Source organism: Panthera tigris, chromosome C1 (assembly GCF_018350195.1).
Source record: "Panthera tigris isolate Pti1 chromosome C1, P.tigris_Pti1_mat1.1, whole genome shotgun sequence".
NCBI lineage: Eukaryota > Metazoa > Chordata > Mammalia > Carnivora > Felidae > Panthera > Panthera tigris.
In genome coordinates, this window is record NC_056667.1 from 34388585 (window position 1) to 34411356 (window position 22772).

A 22772-nucleotide genomic window follows, 5' to 3' on the forward strand; every position below is an offset into this window, starting at 1 on the left:
TACTACCTTCCTTGGAAGTGTTTTTCTCCAAAGTCTGGAGCCAGAGTCTCCCTGAACAAGTGTAGCAATGGCTGTAAGAAGTGCCCTAATGAGAGCTGGGAGAATGCCTTAGGCTACAAGCATCATCAGGGGACATTTCTCCTAGGAGATTTAGTAACTCAGTTTATATAAGGAGCACACTCAAATTGAGTCAATATGGGCCCTTCAAAAAAAGTTACTCAAATTAGATTTCAGATAGAACTTCTGCACTGTTCAAGGTGATTACAGGGAAGGGTAGAAAACGGAATGGGGAGTAGGAGGAAGTAGAAAGGAAATAAAACAACCCTGAGAGAGACGTGAGGACAAAAACACAAAGAGAGAATCTAAGGTGAAGTCAGAGACTGGAAGAGGCAACAAGAGTAAGAAATTATTTATGGAGTAAGAGAACTCAAGTCCAGTACATCTGAGCCTCTTTCCCATTCCTCCCTCTCTCCCCCACAGGTCGGGTTTTACCACATATACTTAGAGAAGGGAAGAGGTGTGGTCTGCCCCTTCATTCAATTCTTTATCTGTTCAGCATTGCTTTTTTATTCAAATAGAGCAGAAGAAAGGAGCTGGAAATGGACAGTTACCTCTGATTTATCTGGCTGCAGAGATGATCCTCTTTAGGATGGAAAGGAGGAAGGGTGGGGGTTGATGGAGATGAGAACAGAGGTGGGACTGTAATGATGATGGTAATAGATTGATGAATAGGAGACTAGAGTTTTAAATTGCACTGAATGACCAGGAGCTAATGAGCCTACTCAAGATATTGTTAAGGCATTGGAAAGGGAAATGTGGCAAGTGAGGTTGGAGGCAGTGATTAGAAAACAATAAAAGTTTCATGTTTGTGCCCCAATTGAATTTCAGACCATCCAACCAGCCAGTTACCTGCTGTCACAATTAATGAAGGGAAGCAGCCTTTAGAATGGAGTTGGGAGGCCAGAAGGGGGCGCTCTCCCGCTCGGAGGAGTGGGAGTGTGCAGCGGTCAACGGCCGGCCCCAACAGGAAGAGATGCACCTTGCAAGTCCTCCCTTCTTTAGCTACTACTTTACTATCCCAGGAGGAGCAAGAAAGGTTTCCTCCTCCCCTCGAAACAGCCGCCCCAGGGAGAGACCGTCACAACTCAGCCAATGAAGAGCCACTACACTTTGAACTCCTAGTTCACGCCAATGGACTTCCTTTTCCCCTCTAAAACAGCGTTCCTCCCTTCTGCTCTCTGGCCTTGCCTGTGGCTGTCCAGTAGCTTGTTTGTCCCGGATTGCGATTCTCTGCTATTCCCGAATAAACCGTTTTTTTTCCCTGATAGAATAACCGGCAGTTTTAGTTTTTTTTTAAGGTTAATGCTGATGTTTAGAGTTTCTTTTCCCACAACTTTGATGTGTGTTTTTCTGACCTTACCTAATAGTGAGCTTAGAGGTTTCAAAAGTCAGAGAAAGCCATACTAAGAAAGCCTTGCTCAGAGAGGTGCCTGGGTGGCTCAGTCGGTTAAGCGTCTGACTTCAGCTCAGGTCATGATCTCGAAGTTTGTGAGTTTGGGCTCTGTGCTGACAGCTCAGAGCCTGGAGCCTGCTTCGGATTCTGTGCCTCCCTCTCTCTCTGCCCCTCCCCTGCTCACATTCTGTCTCTCTCTCTCTCTCTCTCTCTCTCTCTCTCAAAAATAGACATTAAAGAAAATTAAAAAAAAAAAAAAAAAGAAAAGAAAGGAAAGAAAGCTTTGTTCAGAGATTCTGAAAGTTTCCTGCCCTTTTATCAGTGCTGGGAACTCAGCAGTGGAAGATCCACCCAGTTGCCTTCTGTTAAGATGAGCAGTAGAAACCCATGGGCTATAGTCTTGTCTTTTCCCCACTCTCTAGAGCAAACTCCAGGAACTTCGTTTTTGCTGACTCTTTCTCCCCTTTTATTCCCTTTTGATTCTTTGTTTTTGTGTCTGGATATTGGCCAGGTCTGTTTGTCTGTGACTTGTCGAGCTTGTGTTTTGGGCTCTGTCCCTTTCCAATGGCTGGTCGGTGAACAGAAGATATCGGACCACTGTGGACTGCATTGCCGAGGGCACAGTGTGTACACAAGACCCTGATTGTGGTGGTGAATTGTGGTGGTGAATTTTCCCCACGGGAGCAGTGATGGTCAGGAATCTGGTTTTATGGTTTGACCATTGGTCTCTGCCAGGTGAATGATGAGCTCTTTCTGTTGGGTGAGATGTGACGGAGAATCTGGTTTGTTAGAAATGAGAAAAGCCTGAGGTGCCTGGCTGGCTCAATCAGAAGAGCATGTGACACTTGATGCTTGATCTTGGGGTCGTGGGTTTGAGCCCCATGTTGGGTATAGAGATCACTTAAATAAATAAAACTTAAAAAAAAAATTAGAAAAGCCTTAAATCTGATTGTATGGGTGTGGAGTATTTTCTTATTTCCTAAGGGTATTAACAAATTAGATTACAAAGACTTTAGAATTAAGAGATGTTTGTTCTGATTGGCTTATAGAGACTAACACCAGCTTACATAAATCCAATATTGCTCAAACTCCCTGAAAACGAAAAAGCTGAACTTCTAATACTTTAAAGGGGTTAAACAAAACAAAACGTTTTCTCATAGAAACTGCTACCCCGAGCAAGTTTCTGGAAAACCCGAGTTTATGCAATCAAGCAAGATTGAATGCTTGCACAAGTCAGACTGACTTAAAATTTTACCTTAGAAAATATGCCTTTTGTTTGGGCGCCTGGGTGGCTGTCGGTTAAGTGGTTAATTGTCCGATTTTGGCGGAGGTTATAATCTCGCGGTTTGTGAGTTGGAGCCCTGCGTCGGGCTCTGTGCTGACAACTCAGAGCCTGGAGTCTGCTTCGGATTCTGTGTCTCCCTCTCTCTCTGCCCCTCCCCTGCCCACGCTCTGTCTCTCTGTCTCTGTCTCTCTCTCAAAAATAAATTTAAAAAAACATTAAAAAGAATTTAAAAAATAAAAAAGAGAATGAACAAGCAGAAAAGAAGACCCAGAGGAGAAGTCCATGTGAAAACAGAGAAAAAGGCCACGTGAGATTTAAGGGGTGTGTCTACAAGCCAAAGCTTGCAAAGGATTGCTGGCCATCCCCAGAAGCTAGGGGGCATGCCAGGCACACAGATACTCTCTAAAAGACCTGTAGGGAATAAACTAATAAAAAAGAAAGAAAGAAAATATGCCTTTTTCCTGATTTTAGCAGTGTAGAGTGTAATACAAACATAATTTTTAGTTTATTTCACTTTTCAGATTTGTTTTTAGTTTCTCATGAAGAGAATTGCGGAGCTGAACATTCTAAGACACAATAGACTGCTCTGCTCCTGTTGCTCCTGGTACAGCCCCAATCTCCTTTATTATAACTTTTACTGAAGGTCTAGGTTCTGCTTCACAGACGGAACAGGGAGGTAGGACACTGAGAACCATCTATCATTTACAAACATTAAAAAAAATTCTTTTAGGTTCCTGGATCCAAGTCCAACATTTGTGGGTACGTTTGTGCCCACTTCCCCACACCAACGAGGAATTCTCGGACACCATTAGTGTGTCCAAAATTCAACTGAATTCTGACACTATCTACCCAAAGGTAGCCTCAGATTCCACAAGTTAAGGGTTTAACACAAGGTTCCCCCACAAGGTAGGACTCTACATGACTGCTCCCAGCACCCCAACCGCAGAAGCCAGTCCCAAATCTAGAATGTTACCGGCACTTCTGACTGATTGGCACGATTCCTTCCTCAGGTTCAGTTAATTTGCTAGAATGGCTCACAGAACTTAGAGGAAAGCATTTTACTACTAGATCACAGGTTTATTGTAAAAAGGATATAACTCAGGAACATCCAAACAGAAGAGATGCACAGGGCAGGCTTCCAAGCCCTCGCCAGGCACGCCGCTCTCCCCAAATTTCCATGTGTTCACCAACCCAGAAGCTCTCTGGACCCTGTCCTTTTGGGTTTCCATGGAGGCTTCCTTACAGAGGCATGAGTGATTAAATCATTGGTCATTGGTGATTGGGTCAACCTCCAGGCCCCGTCCCCTCCCCAGAGGTCAGGGGCACAGGACCAAAAGTCCCACTCTTCCAGTCACCTCCAGATTATTTCCTCTGATGACCAGCCCCCATCCTTAGGTGACCTAGGGGTTTTTCAAAAGTTATTTCGTTAGCATAACAAAAGACAGCTTTATCACTCTCATTTAAGAAATTCCAAGGGTTTGGGGACCTCTGTGCCTGAAATGGAAGGAAAACCAAATATATATTTCTAATTATAAATCACAATATCACACAATCTATAGTTTATACGAACACATGAAAGAATCCCCCACTGCCACACACATCCCTTTTATACCTTCTTAAAATGGCAATTAAAATGAAAGTTTTAACTACTGCATAACATATCAAAGTAAGAAACAGGTGGACGTTAAGGAGGGCGGTTCGGACTGGGAGTCAGGTATGGCCTTTGGCCTCAGGCCAGCTGGGGCAGTGCTTACACGCCATCCAGACTGAAGACTGTGTGTAGTCCATTGTTATCAGCACATCACTCAGCTCTTTTGTGACAGGGACGGCTTGTTGTGGGCACTTCTCACCCCTAAGAATGTGGGACCTCAGCAGAACCTAGGGAGAACTCAACTGAGAATGGGCACAGGACAGCTAAGGCGGCGATTCTCCCTAAAGCCAGACAAGCAACCGCCACTGCACCCCGTGGATAGCCTGTGACAGGGCCGCCCCGGGCATTGTGTGGCTTTGCCTTCTCTCTGGCCCTCAGACCCCCCTCCTCACCACTGAGAGAAGACAGCCCTCTTTTAAACATCTCTCCTGTTCCCGGGGATGCTTGGAGGACTGAGTGGTTTGGTGCTTGAAGGAAAAATGCCCTGGAGATGTCTGCTTTTGGTGGGAGGAAACGGATGCACAGGGTGACTGTCTGTAGCTGTCTGTCCTGGAGAAGCCCAAGCAGATAATAAAGCCGAAAGAAAGAAGAAAGAAAGAAAGAAAGAAAGAAAGAAAGAAAGAAAGGGAAGGGGGGAAGGAAGGAACGAAGGAAAGAAGGAAACAGAGAGAAAGAAAGAAAGAAAGAAGCAAAGCTAGATATATACTACACTTCTACACTTAGTGGCCAATGTTTGAGCATTCTATCTTACTTGGAAATTATCCAGATAACCAAAAGTTATTACTTAATATTTACCTTTGGCTTTAAAGTTAACTAAGGATCTTGGGAATTTTATTTAAGCTGACATATTACAGAACCTAATTACTGTTGATACCAAAGAGTTTGTCAGAATTATACTTCAATTTAGTTGAACACATCATTTTATGCTTAAAAAAATTTTTTTTAAATAGCTTTGAAAAAAAAACCAAAACAGCTTTGTTGGGGCGCCTGGGTGACTCACTCGGTTGAGCGTCCAACTTTGGATTTCAGCTCAGGTCACGATCCCAGGGTCATGGGATCGAGCGCTGCATTGGGCTTTGCGCTGACAGTGTGGAGCCTGCTTGGGATTCTCTCTTTCTTCCTCTCTCTCTCTCTCTGCCCCACCTCGACTCTCTCTCAAAATAAATTTTTTAAAAATTTTAAAAAATAAAATAAAAGTCGAATTGTAGATTCCTTATGAAATCTCTGGACAGAGTTTACTTCTCTGGCCTGGTTAGCTGCTCAGTGCCACGTTGCCCTAGGTCTGCTGACCAGGCTACAAGAAGACTTTACTGTTGCTTGATGTAAATGAATCAGGCCAGATACTGTGAGGCCAGAGTTTTGCCATGGTCAAGAATAATCTTTGGAGAATATTTGTGGCCCCAACCGGGGACTTGTAAGATAAATCATATAAAATTGGTAATAAGGCAAAAGGATGATGACATGTCCTTTTTTTTTTAAGTTTTTTTTTTTTAAACTTCTTATTTTGAATTAATTTTCCATTTCCAGAGACTTGCAGTGATAGTGCACAGTGTTCTCATGGATCCGTCACCCAGCATCTCACAAGGTTAATGTCTTAGGTAAGCAGGTACAGTTTTTTTGTTTTTTTAGTTTTCTTTTTTTAGTTTTTTTTTTTTTTTTTACATTTATTTATTTTTGAGGAACAGAGTGAGACAAAGCGTGAGCGGGGGAGGGGCAGAGAGAGAAGGAGACAGAATCTGAAGCAGGCTCCAGGCTCTGAGCAAGCAGTCAGCACAGAGCTTGATGTGGGGCTCCAACACACAAACTGTGAGATCATGACCTGAGCCGAAGTCGGAGGCTTAACCGACTGAGCCACCCAGGTGCCCCTGTTTTTTCAGGTTTTTTTTTTATAGTTAATGTCTTATTCTTTAAAGCTATAACGGTTAAAAGCCCAGTTCTTCTTCAAGCTTTTATTTCATATACTGATTATATCATTCTTTTAAAAATATTTATATTGTTTCATATTCACATAATTCCATTTAAATTCGTATTGTTCTAATATTTCTTAACATTCTATTTATAAATCCAGAAAACTTTATTTATCCCTTTAAGGTAGCTTTTACAATTCCATTACATTTCCTTAAGTTTTAGCTGCACATATAAAATAACATAAAAATTATAAAATAAAAATAAAAATAAACTAAAATAGCATAATCTTTTCATGATTAGTCTTTCCAAAGGTTGATTTTTTTTTTTAAGTTTATTTATTTAAGAAATCTCAACACTCAATGCGGGGCTTGAACTCGTGACCCTGAGATCGAGAAAACCTCCAGAAGACTAGCAGAACAGACTCTCCAGAGCCACGCGTAGACAAGAGGCCCACGGAAGAAGGTAGGAAAGGCAGAGAGGCAGTGCGTGCTACAGGGACTGGTGAGAGGGAGCCCGGGCGGTGCAGGGGCAGCCCGCCCGGCAAGGCAGAGCCCCCAAGTCTGGCTTGCAAAAGCGGGGGCGCCGGACTGGGTGAGTTCTGACAGCCAGCGGGACTTAACATCTGGAAGGTTAAAAGTCAACAGCTCTGCTCCGAGAGCAGGAGGGCGAGAGGACACCGGGAGGGAGAGGTGTTGAGCCCTGGAAGACAGAGCTCAGCTCGGAGGGGAACAAAGGCGCTGGCAAGCACCATCTCCCTCTCCCATCCCCCAGCCGAAATCCCAAAGGGAGTCAGTTCCCGTCACCGAACTTGCTTGCACAGAGCAAACACCCAGTGCTGTGCTTCTGTGGATCCATCCCTCTGACCCTCTGCCTACCTCCTGGTGCCTCAGGGCCCCTCCCACAGGGGACCACCCAAGGCAAAGCGAGCTAAGCCTGCCCCTCCTGCCCCTGTGCACCTTGCGGATCCACCCCGGCCAATACGCCAGATCCCATAGAAGCAGCACCACAAGCCTGGCAGTGTGCAAGTAGCCCAGACAGGGGCCACACTACTCCACAGTGAGTCCTGCCCCTGGGAGAGGGGAAGAGAAGGTACACACCAGTCTGACTGGGGCCCCAGCGGTGGGCTGGGGGCAGACATCAGGTCTGACTGCGGCCCTGCCCACTAACACAAGTTACTCCAGACAGCACAGGGGAAGTGCCCTGCAGTTCCTCACCACTCCAGGGACTATCCAAAATGACGAAACAGAAGAACTCTCCTCAAAAGAAACTCTAGGAAATAGCGACAGCTAACGAATTGATCAAAAACAATTTAAGCAATATAATGGAACAAGAATTTAGAATAACAGTCATAAAGTTAATCGCTGGGCTTGAAAAAAGTATAGAGGACAGCAGAGAATCTATTGTTACAGAGATCAAGGGACTAAGAAATAGTCATGAGGAATTAAAAAATGCTCTAAATGAGGTGCAAAATAAAATGGAGGCGGCCATAGCACAGATTGAAGAGGCAGAGGAGAGAATAGGGGAATTACAAGATAAAATTATGGAAAAAGAGAAGCTGAGAAAAAGAGAGATTTAAAAAAATCCAGGAGTATGAGGGGAGAATTAGAGAACTAAGTGATGCAATCAAACAGAACAATATCCGTATAATAGGAATTCCAGAAGAGGAAGAGAGAGAGAAAGGGGCTGAAGGTGTACTTGAATAAATCATAGCTAAGAACTTGCCTGATCTTGGGAAGGAAAAAGGCATGGAAATCCAAGAGACACAAAGAACTCCCTTCAGGCATAACTTGAATCCATCTTCTGCACGACATATCATAGTGAAACTGGCAAAATACAAGGATAAAGAGAAAATTCTGAAAGCAGCTAGGGATAAACAGGCTCTAACTTATAAAGGGAGACCCATAAGACTAGTGGCAGACCTATCTACGGAAACTTGGCAGGTCAGAAAGGAATGGCAGGAAATCTTCAATGTGATGAACAGAAAAAATATGCACCTGAGAATCCTTTATCCAGCAAGTCTGTCATTCAGAATAGGAGAGATAAAGGTCTTTCCAAACAAACAAAAACTGAAGGAATTCATAACCACTAAACCAGCCATACAAGAGATCCTAAGGGGGATTCTGTGAGTGAAATGTTGCAAGGACCACAAAAGACCAGAGACATCACTACAAGCATGAAACCTACAGACGTCACAGTGACTTTAAACCCATGTCTTTCAATAATAATACTGAATGTAAATGGACTAAATGCTCCAACCAAAAGACATAGGGTATCAGAATTGATAAAAAAAACAAGACCCATCTATTTGCTGTCTACAAGAGACTCATTTTAGACCTGAGGACACCTTCAGATTGAAAGTGAGAGGATGGAGAATTTTCTATCATGCTACTGGAAGTCAAAAGAAAGCTGGAGTAGCAATACTTATACCTGACAAACTAGACTTTAAATTAAAGGCTGTAACAAGAGATGAAGAAGGGTATTATGTAATAATTACAGGGTCTATCCATCAGGAAGAGCTAACAATTATAAATGTCTATGCGCCAAATATGGGAGCCCCCAAATATATAAAACAATTAATCACAAACATAAGCAACCTTATTGATAAGAATGTGGCAATTGCAGAGGACTTTAATACTCCACTTACAACAATAGATAGATCATCTATGCACAGGATCAATAAAGAAACAAGGGCCCTGAACGATACATTGGATCAGATGGACTTGACAGATATATTTAGAACTCTGCATCCCAAAGCAACAGAATATACTTTCTTCTCGAGTGCACATGGAACATTCTCCAAGATAGATCACATATTGGGTCACAAAACAACCCTTCATAAGTATAAAAGAATTGAGATCATACCATGCACACTTTCAGACCACAATGTCCTGAAACTTGAAATCAACCACAGGAAAAAGTCTGGAAAACCTCCCAAAGCGTGGATGTTAAAGAACACCTTACTAAAGAATGAATGGGTCAACCAGGAAATTAGAGAAGAAATTAAAAAATATATGGAAACAAATGAAAATGAAAATACAACAATCCAAACGTGTTGGGGTGCAGTGAAGGCAGTCCTGAGAGGAAAATACATTGCAATCCAGGCTTATCTCGAGAAACAAGAAAAATCCCCAATACAAAATCTAACAGCACACCTGAAGAAAATAGAAGCAGAACAGCAAAGACACCCCAAACCCAGCAGAAGAAGAGAAATAATAAAGATCAGAGCAGAAATAAACAATATAGAATCTAATAAAAATGTAGAGCAGATCAATGAAACCAAGAGTTGGTTTTGTGAAAAAATAAACAAAATTGATAAACCTCTAGCCAGGCTTCTCAAAAAGAAAAGGGAGATGACCCAAATAGATAAAATCATGAATGAAAATGGAATTATTACAACCAATCCCTCAGAGATACAAGCAATTATCAGGGAATACTGGAAGAAGTGGACAAATTCCTAAGCACCCACACACTTCCAAAACTCAAACAGAAAGAAATAGAAAACTTGAACAGACCCATAACCAGCAAAGAAATTGAATCAGTTATCAAAAATCTCCCAACAAATAAGATTCCAGGACCAGATGGCTTCCCTGCGGGATTCTACCAGACATTTAAAGCAGAGATAATACCTATCCTTCTCAAGCTGTTCCAAAAAATAGAAAGGGAAGGAAAACTTCCAGACTCCTTCTATGAAGCCAGCATTACTTTGATTCCTAAACCAGACAGAGACCCAGCAAAAAAAAAGAGAACTACAGGCCAATATCCCTGATGAATATGGATGCAAAAATTCTCAATAAGGTACTAGAAAATTGAATTCAACAGCATATAAAAAGAATTATTCAAAATGATCAAGTGGGATTCATTCCTGGGCTGCAGGGCTGGTTCGACATGACCCACAGATCAAGAGTCACGGGGCGCCTGGGTGGCTCAGTCGGTTGAGCGTCCGACTTCGGCTCAGGTCATGATCTCACAGCTTGTGGGTTCGAGCCCCGCGTCGGGCTCTGTGCTGACTGCTCAGAGCCTGGAGCCTGTTTCAGATTCTGTGTCTCCCTCTCTCTCTGACCCTCCCCCGTTCATGCTCTGTCTCAAAAATAAATAAACGTTAAAAAAAAAAATTAAAAAAAAAAAAAAGAGTCACATGCTCCACCAACTGAGCCAGCCAGGTGCCCCAGGGTTGATCAATTTTATTAATAATTTCAAAATAATTTCAAATAATTAAAAATTCAAAATAATTGAATTATCAATAATTTCAGTAATTTCAAAATGTTTTGAAATTTGATCAATTGGGGCTTGTTGCTTTTTTTAATTTTATGCTTGTTTTGCCTCATTATTTCTGCCTTTATTATTATTTCTTTTCTTAGGCTTTTGATTGTTTTTTTTTCCCCCCAGCTTTATTGAGATATAATTGACACATCACATTGTGTAAGATGAAGGTATACAACATGATGATTTGATACCCATGTATATTGCAAAATGATTATCACTGTTTCATTAACATCTCCATCACCTCGCATAATTACTTCTTGTATGTGTGTCTGCTTTATTAAGATTTACTTTCTTAGCAACTTAAAAAAATTTTTTTTTAATGTTTATTTATTTTTTGACAGAGAGAGATGGACAGCAAGCATGGAAAGGGCAGAGAGAGAGAGGGAGACACAGAATCCTGAGCTGTCAGCACAGAGCCTGACACGAGGCTCAAACTCACGAACTGTGAGACCATGACTTGAACTGAAGTCAGATTCTTTTTTTTTTTTTTTTAATTTTTTTTTTTTTTAACATTTATTTATTTTTGAGACAGAGAGAGACAGAGCATGAACGGGGGAGGGTCAGAGAGAGAGGGAGACACAGAATCTGAAACGGGCTCCAGGCTCTGAGCAGTCAGCACAGAGCCCGATGCGGGGCTCGAACTCACATACCGCGAGATCGTGACCTGAGCCGAAGTCGGACGCTTAACCAACTGAGCCACCCAGGCGCCCCTGAAGTCAGATTCTTAACTGACTGAGCCACCCAGGCGCCCCTCTTAGAAACTTTTAAACATATAATTAGGTATTATTAACTATAGTAACCATGCTATACATTAGATCTCCAGAACTCACTCAGCTTACAACTGAAACTTTGTGCCCTTTGACTGACTTCTCCCCATTTCTCCCCATTTCTCCCCATCTCCCCACCTGCCCAAGGCCCTGGCAGCAGCCACTCTACTCTGTTTCTAGGACTTCAGCTTTTGTAGATTCCACATATAAATAAGATCATATGGTACTTGTCTTTCTCTGATTCACTTCACTTAGCATAATGCTCTCAAGGTCCATACATGTTGCAAATGGCAAGATTTCCTTCTTTATGGCTGAATAATATACATGATATTACACAATGATAATTACATGTAACAATATACATAATAATATACATACACCATGTGATGTATGTGTCATGTGTATTGTTGGATGACATGTTTTGCATGTGTCTATTGGTTCGATTTGGCCTAACCTGTAGTTTAAGTCCAATGTTTACTTGTTGGTTTTCTGTCTGGAGGATCTATTGTTGAAAGTGGGGTGTTGAATTTTCCTTTGACTGTATGGTTACCTATTTCTCCCTTCAGATCCATTGGTATTTGCTTAGTATTTTAAGGTGCTCCCATGTTGGATGGATGCATGTATTTTTATAATTGTTATATCTTGTTTGTGAATTGACCCCATTGTTATTATATAATGATCTTCTTTATCTCTTGTTACAGGTTTTTTTTTTTGTTGTTTGGTTTGGATTTTTGTTTTTGTTTTTGTTTTTAGTTAATATTTTTTTAGTAATCTCTACAGCATGGGGCTGGAACTCATGACCCCAAGATCAAGAGTTGCATGTTCTTTCAACTGAGCCAGCCAGGCACCCCTCTTGTTATAGCTTTTGACTTGAAGCCGACTTTGTGTGATATTGTATAGCTCCCCCCCTCTCTCTTTTGGTTTCTATTTGCATGGAACATCTTTATCCATCCCTTTGTTTTGAGCTTATGTATGTCTTTAAAGCTGAAGTGAGTCTCTTGAAGGCAGCATATGGTTGGGTCTTATTTTCTATGCATTCAGTCACCCTCTGTCTTTTGTTTGGAGAAACCAATCCATTTGCATTTAAAGTATTATTGATAGATAAGAACTTAATAATGCCATCTTACTGTTTTCCAGCCATTTTATTCCTTTCTTCCTCTCTTGCTATCTTCCTTTGTGAATTGTGAATTATCTTTTTCTGTAGTCCTATGCTTTGATTTCCTTCTCTTTTGTGTATCTACTGTAGGTTTTTGCTTTTTGGTTACCACGAGGCTTACACAAAACATCTCACAGATGTATCGACCTGTTCTGGACTGATAACAATTGAAATCTGATTGCATACAAAGACTCTACTCCTTACTCCCTCACTATGCTTTCTGTTTTGATGTCTCAAATTATCTCTTTTTATATTGTGTGTTAACAAATTATTATGCTTATAGTTATTTCTAATATTTTAACCTTTATACTAGTTTAAGTGGTTAATACATGACCATATTGCAGTATGAGTATTCTGAATTTGACTATATACTTACCTTTACCAGTGAGTTTTATACTTTCAGAAGTTTTTTTTAGATGTTAGTCTCTAATTCTGTTTACTTGTTTGTTTACTTTAAAATTTTTATTTTGAGCTTGAGCCGGAGAGAGGGGCAGAGGGAGAGAGAGAGAGAGAGAGAGAGAGAGAGAGAGAGAATCTTAAGCAGGCTCCACGCTCAGTGCAAAGCCCGCTCAGTGGGAAGCTGGTCGTGGGACTCTATCTCACAACCCTGGGATCATGACCTCGGCTAAAATCAAGGTGAACCGACTGAGCCACCCAGGTATCTGCTTTCAGAGGTTTCCATGTTACTGACTAACATCTTTTCATTTCAGCTTGAAGAACTTCCTTCAGCATTTTACATAAGGCAGGCTTACAGTTTTAATTCCCTGGGTGGCATTAACTAGTTTCCTCTCTGTCTCAGTATGCAGGCTGCTATCCTAAAGCACCGCAGACTGGGGGGCTCATAAAGAGCTGAAATGTATTTCTCACAGTGCCAAAGGCTGGCAGTCTGAGGTCAGGTGCCAGCACGGTCAGGTTCCGCTGAGAGCCCTCTTCTGTGTTGCAGACTGCCAGCTTCTCATTGCAGCCTCTTGTGGCAGAAACATAGTGAGGGAGCTCTTTGGAATGCCTTTTTATAAGGGTGCTAACGCCATTCATGAGGGTTCTAGTCCCATAATCTAATTACCTCCCCAAGGCTCCACCTCCTAATACCATCACCTTTCAACTTAGGAATTTGACAGGGGGTGGGGGTGACAAACATTCAGTCCATAATAGTCTCTTATTTAGCAAACTTACTTAAGTTTCCTCTTCTTATGAAATTATCTCTGTTCCTTAAATGCTCTTTGAATCAGCTTTCCCAACCTCCTGATTAATGAGTTAACTTTTAAAAAATTCTACTTTGAAAAAATAAAAAATAAAACATTCTACTTTGACAGAATTAGCATGAATCTGGGGTGGAGGGTTGAGATGACATTACTGAGAAATTAAGATATGATCTATAGGTATATAATTTGACAATTCAGAAAGCCCTTTATTCCTTTCTCAAAAAAAAAAAAAAAAAAAAAGAAACTAAAACAAAACAGGGCACCTTGGTGGCTCAGGCAGTTAAGCATGTTTGACTCTTTTTTTTTAAGCATCTGACTCTTGATCTCAGCTCAGGCCTTGATCTTGGGGTCATAAGTTCAAGCCCTGCAATGGTCTCTGTGCTGGGCAGCAAGCCTACTTTGAATGAATGAATGAATGAATGAATAAATAAATAACACATTAAAACATATAGAGAATAATATAATAATGAACACCAATGCACTTGGCTCCCAGGTTTGTCAGATCTTAGCATTTACAATATTTGCCCCAGGGGCACCTGGGTGGCTCAGTGGGTTGAACGGCTGACTTCGGCTCAGGACATGATCTCCTGGTTCATGGGTTCCAGCCCGCATCAGGCTCTGTGCTGACAGCTCAGAGCCTGGAGCCTGCTTTGGATTCTGTGTCTCCCTCTCTCTCTGCCCCTCACCTGCTTGCTCCATATCTAATTGTTTTGTGTGTTTGGAAACTATTTATAAATATTACCCTATTGCATGAATTCCTTTTTATCTTTGAGCCTTTACTTTTATTTTAAAGACTTGCTTTTTTTCTTTCAGCTTACATTTTTACAAGCTATTTGGGAGTAATTTTAAAATTCTTTTTTTTTAATCTTTATTTATTTTTGAGAAAGAGACAGAGTGCAAGTGGGGGAGGAACAGAGAGAGAGGGAGATACAGAATCTGAAGCAGGCTCCAGACTCCAAGCTGTCAGCACGGAGACCGACGCGGGGCTCGAACTCACAGACCGCCAGATCATGACCTGAGCTGAAGTCGGCTGCTTAACCAACTGAGCCACCCAGGTGCTCCAGGAGTAATTTTAAATTTCAGAGAAGTTGCAAAGGTAGTACAGAGAGTAACTGTATACCCTTTGCTCAGCTTCCTGCAATGTTAGTATCATACATGACTGTGGTACATTTGTCAAAGCCAAGAAACAAATACTGGTAAAATCCTCCTAACTAAACTAAAGACTCTATTCAGATTTCACTAGTTTTTCCACTAACGTCTTATGCCTGTTGTAGGATCCAACCCTAGATACCACATTACATTTAGCAGATTGCATTTTTGAGATTTATGATGATGCATGGCATTCTTACTCATTCTGATTGAAGTTAGAATTCTACTATAACTATAACATAATGTTTTTATTCTCTAATTAGTAGATATTTAGGTTATTTCCAAGTTTCTTTTACTATTATAAATTGGTGCAATCCTGGGATGCCTGGGTGGCTCAAGCTGTTGAGATTCTGACTTCGGCTCAGGTCATGATTTCATAATTGGTGAGTTTGAGAGCCCTGCATTGGGCTCTGTGCTGACAGCTCAGAGCCTGGAGCCTGCTTCAGATTCTGTGTCTCCTTCTGTCTCTACCCCTCCTCCAATCACACTTTCTCTCTCTCTCTCTCTCTCTCAAAAATAAATAAAAATTAAAAAAAATTAAATTGGTGCAATCCTTGTACTGTTGTCCTTACCTTCTTTACGCTGTCAGGAAACAGACAGAAAGCATCTCTCTGCAACTTATGATGAAGTGCAAGCCTGTACCTTCAAAATCTGGCTCTGACTTTCTTCTCTAGCCACCTCAGCACCCCCAGCCAACCCTCCAAGTTCATGACTGAATTTTCCAGCTCTCCTCTGTTTTCTAAGTTGCCTTGTGCTTTCCTGTTTCCCACTCTTGCCTTCTCTGGTCTTCTTCCTCACCCCACTACCAGCCCCAGCAGTGTCTGTTAGAATGCTGTACAGACTAAAAGCCAAAAGGGGTTAGTAAGTATGTTGTAAGGAACAATTATGTTACTTAAAATGGGGTTTTTGATCATTGGCATGGACTGAAACCACACTGAAGCGTAAGAAAGTGAAGGTAGAGAAGAGGGAGGCAGACGTGCTCTGCTGGGGGCATATGAGGGCAGCACCAAGGGAGCGCACTCAACCAAGCAGTTGGGAAACCCAGAGAGCAAGGACAATTGCCTTTATGGGGGTCAGGGTGGAGTACACAAGCAGAAGGCAGGAAGGGATTCCTTGGTGTGTGTGAATGTCACTAGGGCAGGGCAGGGTGAGAAGGGGAGCTTGTGGCAGGGACCGCCCTTCTCACACTGGTGCACCTGGTATCCTGAACCGGGGGCTCACAGCCTGTTTGTGGGGCTGTTGAAGTAGCAGAAAACACGAAGTTAAAATTTATAATACAGTAAGGAGAGCTTGGGCTTAGAACGAAATGGACTTAGGTCTTAACAACCTCTTCAGTTGACTTAAGAATTACCAGTCATGTCCCTGTGCCAGACACTGTGCTAGGCACCCAGAGCTTTGTCTGTGGCCACTTTTCTTCCCATTCTGTATTCTAATGGTTTCAACTTGGAAAACTACACCTCCAACTTTGACTCTGTGTCCTGAGCTTCTAACCCATATATAGCTAACTGCGTTCTGGACATCCTTATTTGGCTATCTCATAGGTAACCTCAAAGTCAACCTGGTCAAAAATTAATTCATTATCTGTAAAATGTCCTGAATCTACACCTCTTTCACTGTACCCTATATGTCAGGGAATGGCCTCAGGAAGGAAACACCTGGGGGTTTCCCTTGACCCCCTGATCTTCCCCAGTATCAATCCAATGCAGCACTAAATCTCTTTTATTCCATTACCTTAGAATAGACACATTTGTCAGCTCCATTCATTTATTATTCACTTTTGCATTTATTCAATGCCTTTTTATGGCAGAACTCAGGGAAATAAAAATAAACCATTGTTTCTCAAATTATCTTGGTGAGGGAACTTTTTTCCACCCCTAATCATTCAAGGATGGATTCTTTCCTAAAACACAATGAAAGCCAATTACTAGGAAAATAACGTGAAAAAAAAGGGCATACAAAATACAAGCCCCAGTTTTTCATTATTAGATTCAGTACGCAAGAATAACTTGCCAAACGGCTATGAAAATTTTAAACGTTCGTCTCAGTTTCTGTACCGATCCCGTTGAAGACTGGTTCAGTTTGCAAACTGGGGTCATCCATGGACTCCCATGGACATATGGGAGATCAAGAGTCCCATACTCTGGCATGCCTGAGTGGCTCAGTCGGTTAAGCGTCTGACTTTGGCTCAGGTCATGATCTCGAGGTTTGTGAGTTTGAGCCCTGCGTCAGGCTCTGTGCTGATGGCTCAGAACCTGGAGCCTGCTTTGGATTCTGTGTCTCCTTCTCTCTCTGCCTGCCCTCCCCCCCCCCCCACTTGTGCTCTGTCTCTATCAAAAATAAATAAATGTAGGGGCGCCTGGGTGGCGCAGTCGGTTAAGCGTCCGACTTCAGCCAGGTCACGATCTCACGGTCTGTGAGTTCGAGCCCCGCGTCAGGCTCTGGGCTGATGGCTCGGAGCCTGGAGCCTGTTTCCGATTCTGTGTCTCCCTCTCTCTCTGCCCCTCCCCCATTCATGCTCTGTCTCTCTCTGTCCCAAAAATAAATAAAAAACGTTGAAAAAAAAATTTAAAAAAAAATAAATAAATGTAAAAAAATATTAAAAAAGAGTCCCATGCTCTACCAATGGAGTCAGCCAGGCACCCCTCAGTTGCTCGTGTAGCAGGATTCTCACACAGAGAGTCATGACACTGAGGCTTTTCTTTCTAGGAAGTGTTATGCCCAGAATTTGTGATCCCCAAAGACCACCAGGGAGCCGAGTCTGATGTAAAAGCAAAGAGCCTTTATTCGAGCTAGCTCGAGCTCAATCCCCTACCTGCACCGACGCAGTGGTGAGATACCGGAGAGAGAGAGAGCGAGGGTTTCAAAAAGCACAAAGGTTTTGGGGGCGCCTGGGTGGCTCAGTCGGTTGAGCGTCCGACTTCAGCTCAGGTCACGATCTTGCGGTCTGTGAGTTCAAGCCCCACGTCGGGCTCTGGGCTGATGGCCCAGAGCCTGGAGCCTGCTTCTGATTCTGTGTCTCCCTCTCTCTCTGCCCCTCCCCCGTTCATGCTCTGTCTCTCTCTGTCTCAAAAATAAATAAATGTTAAAAAAAAAAATAAAAAAAAAAAAGCACAAAGGTTTTATAAGGATCATGGCCTCAGCCGATTGGCTGGGGAAGGATACAACAATGGCTGCCAAGGTGTAGTCCCAGATCAGCAATTATCAGCGTCACCTGGAACTTGTTAAAAGTGCAAATGTTGGGCCTGGTGGTCACAGACCTACTAAATCAGAAACTCTGGGGGTGGGGCTCAGCAATCTGTGTTTGAACAAGTCTTCCAGGAGATTCTGATGCACCTGAAGTTTAAGAACCACTGTGTCTGAGGATCTCTAACATGTTTGGCCTCAGTGTATACAGAACGTTTCTCACTGGTCACCTATTAACCATTGGCTGTCAGCCTTGCTGTGCTATATAAATACCTAGCACCAAACACCATCCCCAGAGACTCTGATTAATTGGTTTGGGGAGGGGTAAAATGCTCCCAGGTCATTCTAAGCCTGGACAGGGTTGAGGGCTCCTGCCTCTGGCCCCTACCTGAGAGAAGCCCTCCCTCTTCTACTCACACTTTCCACGCCTCTCATACTCCCCTTCCTCCCACCTTAGAGTTTGGAAGAAAGCATCAATCAGTAGCCTGGTTTCTTAGAAAACATAAGTTACTCAAGGGGAGGAGGCGTGGTCTGAGGTTTGAGCGGGAACCTCTTTCTGCGGCCATGTCAGGAACATAGTCACTAGTCGGCCGGCCTAGGTCTGCTCTTTCAGAAGCAACTTTATTCTGGCTGGCACCACTCAGTTGGGTTCATACCCAAAGAACTGAGCCCTCGAACATCAAGAGGCACAGTTTTTTATATATTTTCTACTTCTTTGACTCCCATGTATGGTAATACACACAAACATGCAGTCTGATTAAGTGGTCTCATGTTACAAGGTCATGAGTGATGTTGTCATGTGCGTGCATAACCAGGTTACCTTGAGGTTTGTTTTGTTTTGTTTTGTTTCTTTCCTTAGGGAGGGGGCCCTACCACACTAGTTTCTAATAAACAAAGTAAGAATCAGGGAAATTAAATCACACATTCCAAAATCTCAGAACCAGAGCCATCTCTAGGATTTAAGCCTAGGCCCTGACTCCAGATTTCACCTCTGAACCACAGGACACATTTAGAAAATTTTCCCAATTTTTTTTTTTTTAAGTAGGTTCCATGCCCAGCATGGAGGCCAACTCGGTGCTTGAACTCATGACCCTGAGATCAAGACCTGAGCTGAGATCAAGAGTCAGATGTTTGACTGACTGAGCCACCCAGGTGCCCCATTTCCTGACTTTTTTTTTTTTTTTGCCTGAAAATATCTTGTTTTTACTCAAAGCACAAAAACTGAGACATAACATATGCATTTGTACATGAAGAAAAAAATACCAGAAAGTTTACAAAACATTGGTCACTGCCATGAACATATATGTACACCCAACACATATATGAACACACATACAATGGAATATTATTCAGCCATAAAACGAAGGAAATCCTGCCATTTGTGACAACATGGATGGACCTTGAGAGCATTATGTAAATGAAATAAGTCAGGTGGAAAAAGACAAAAATGATCAGATATCACTCATATGTGGATTCTAAATAAAATAAAGCAAAGCAAAGCACTGATTCATAGAACAGATTGGTGGTTGTCAGAAGTCGGGGAGGGGAGGAAGTGAATGAGGAAGGAGGGCGGGCAAAAATGGGTCAAGGTGGTCAATAGGTACACACTTCTAGTTGTAAGATAAAAAAGTCCTAGGGATGTAAGGTACAACATGGTGACTATAGTCAATAACACTGCATTGTATGTGTATATTTTTTACTTATTTTTTTAATGTTTATTTATATTTGAGAGAGAGATACAGAGTGCAAGCGAGGAGGGGCAGAGAGAGGGAGGGAAACAGAATCTGAAACAGCCTCCAGACTCTGAGCTGTCAAGCCAGAGCCCAACATGGGGCTCGAACTCAGAAGCGGCAAGATCATGACCTGAGCCGAAGTTGGATGCTTAACCAACTGAGCCACCCAGGCGCCTCTACTGTATTGTATATTTGAAAGTTGCTGAGAGAGAGTACATTTTGTAGTTCTCATCACAAGATAAAAAATTGTAATGGTGGTGATGGGTGTTAATTATTGTGGTAATCACTATGTGGTGATATACAAACATCAAAACATTATGTTGTATACCTGAAACTAATATAATATGTCAATTATATCTCGATAAAAAAAGAAAAAAACCCACAAAAATCATGTAAGCTTACATTAGCATACTTTTATTACAGTACTTTTAATAAAATTGCATTCAATGTGGAAGTTAATTAAGAGAATGTTCAGTTCTATGTGTTTGGAATTCTAGGCATGGGTCATGTCTCCAACCCTTGTGGTTATTAGATATGCCTGTTTCATGATAGCTTCAAAAGATTTATAGTCAATGCTTATAAAGGCGAGGAAACAACTTGATTTACTTCAATTTTGTCCTTCAAAGTAACCAGTTGGAATTTTGTGTTAAAAGTGAGAATAGTGAAACAGAATGCAAATGGGAACCAAAATATTTTTGCTTGGTTAAGTACAAATTTTAATTCATACATGAAATATTTTACTGAATTCAGGGAATCATATTTTTTAATGGAAAGTTATTCTTTTTTAAAAATATTTTTTAACATTTATTTTTGAGAGAGAGAAACAGAACATGAGCCAGGGAGGGGCAGAGAGAGAGGAAGACACAGAATCTGAAGCAGGCTCCAGGCTCTGAACTGTCAGCACAGAGCCTGATGCGGGGCTTGAACCCATGAACCATGAAATCATGACCTGGGCTGAAGTTGGACACTTAACCTACTGAGCCACCCAGGTGCCCCTGGAAACATATTCTTCAAAAATTGTTAGCTGTTTTAAAATGAAAGGCGAATCAGGAAAATAAATGTTATATCACGGGTACAATTTAGCTGTTTAGGTTCAAGAGTCCCAGGCTCCACGACTCAGACAGCCAGGCGTCGTTATAGCAAAACTTCTTTGAAAAAGTTGTTTACAATGTTTCAGTGTCCCACAGCATCAATTCCTATTCTTTTTTCATGTGCTCCCATCAGGCTTCTCTCTCCTCTGTAGCTGGGTTTGTCAGTCACCGATGACCTCTAACTTATCAGATACAATAGGTAGTTAGCTGGTTCTTAGCAACATTCAATTCACCTGAATAGTCCCTCTTTTTTTAAATGCTTATTTGATTTAGAGAGTGGGGGATGGGCGGGAGAGGGAGAGAGAGATTCCCAAGCATGCTCTACCCTGTCAGCTCAGAGCCTGACTCGAGTTCAATCTCACGAACCATGAGGTCATGACCTGGCCTGAGGCAAAATCAAGAGTCAGTGGCTTAACCCACTGAGCCACCCAGGTGCCCTGAAAGGTCCCTCTTTTGAATGCATACTTCTCTTGGCTTCTTGAAATATAATCTCCTGACTTTCTCCTTACTTTTGTTACTTCTCAGTCTCCTTGCATGAGCTTTCTGTTCTACTGAATCCTACAGGAGGTCCTCAGGTTTTGTCACCAGTCCTTCTCTCTAACCAGCTCCCTATTTGGTATCACTCACTCGAATGGCCTTATAACCACCACCTCTGTGCTGATAGCACCCACATTTACATTTACAGCCCTAACCTCTCCATGAGCATTTTTAACAGACACTTCAAAACCAATGTCTAAAATGGAATTCTTGTTTTGGCTGTCTCCAAATCTGCTCCTCTTCTCCTTTTTCCATATTACCAAATGGTACAGTCATCACTTGGTTGCTCAAGCCAATAATCTAGGGGTTATCTTTGATTTCTCTTTTCCTCCCAGCCCTTCACCATTCCAAAGCATTACCAAGTCCTGTCCCTTTTAATTGTAGAATATTCTCTAATCACCATCACCCCCCCCCCCCCCACCAAACACTAACAGCTTTTTCTTGGAGAGCTCCTTTAGCTTTCTAACTGGTGTCCCTGCTTTGATCTCATTTCCTATAATCCATAAGCCTCAAAGGAAACAGAGGATTATTTGTAAAACTTAGATCCTGTCAATTTCCTGTTTAAATTCCTTCAGTAGCTTCCCATCACACTTTGAATAAAGTTCAAACTGCTGTCCATGGTCTCTTAAGACCATCCCCATCATGTCATCCCACTCTCTCCTTTGCTCACATGGCGGAGATTGCCTGGCCCCTTTGCGTTTCCTCTAGCATGCCAAGCTCTTTCTTGCCTCAGATCCTTCCAATTTTCCTATGGGGAGGTTCCTTTCAGGCACTTAGTTCTCAGCTCACATTTTCCTATTTCGTTTCCGCTGTGGCACTCAACACCAAAGAAAATTCTATTAACTATTGGCTTTACTATATTCGTTTGTCTGCCCTTTTTGGATGAAAATTCCTTCAGAGCAAAGACCCTTAGTTCTGTCTTGTTTGCCATTGCATCCCCAGTCCCCCAAAACAGTGCCCACACATAGGAGGTACTCCGTAAGTCTGCTGGAATAAAGACACCGTGCCACGGAGCTCCCGGTATTCGGTTTGTACACACAGCAGACAGGGATACCTGGTCTATAGCAGAGAAGGTTCAGGCCTCCAGGAGCTTGTGTCAAGAACCCTGACCTGGTGGGGAGTGGGGTGGAGGCTCTCCCGTCTCCTACACCCCTATCTGCCTCTGCCTCCAGCATCTTTCCTTGGTTTTTCCACTCTTGAGACTCCACAGGCCTGGAGTCTGAAACCTCGGTGTCCTTATCCCTACTTGGGCTAAACAGAGATGTTCAGACCGAAGGGTGGATGGGGGAAGTAGGGTGAGGCAGACATAAGATACAAGATATAGTGAAGGTCTGAGGTCCCCTGGCAGGACCCAGGTGCCCGCTGGGGCGGGGTGGGGCAGCGGCTGAAGGGTG

The 22772-nt window shown here is 42.4% G+C and overlaps 1 long non-coding RNA gene across 3 annotated transcripts in view; it reads right to left on the reverse strand.

Moving 5' to 3' along the window:
* LOC122241370 overlaps positions 1-22760 on the reverse strand; it is a 41730-nt gene extending 18970 nt beyond the window's left edge. For 2 of the 3 annotated variants that reach the window (XR_006221475.1, XR_006221473.1), the window contains exon 1: positions 22433-22760. This is a non-coding gene — a long non-coding RNA (uncharacterized LOC122241370). Of the gene's footprint in view, positions 1-1420; positions 1500-22432 lie in introns of those variants that run through there. The other variant, XR_006221474.1, reaches the window with a different exon arrangement.
* Positions 22761-22772: the final 12 nt, after the last annotated feature.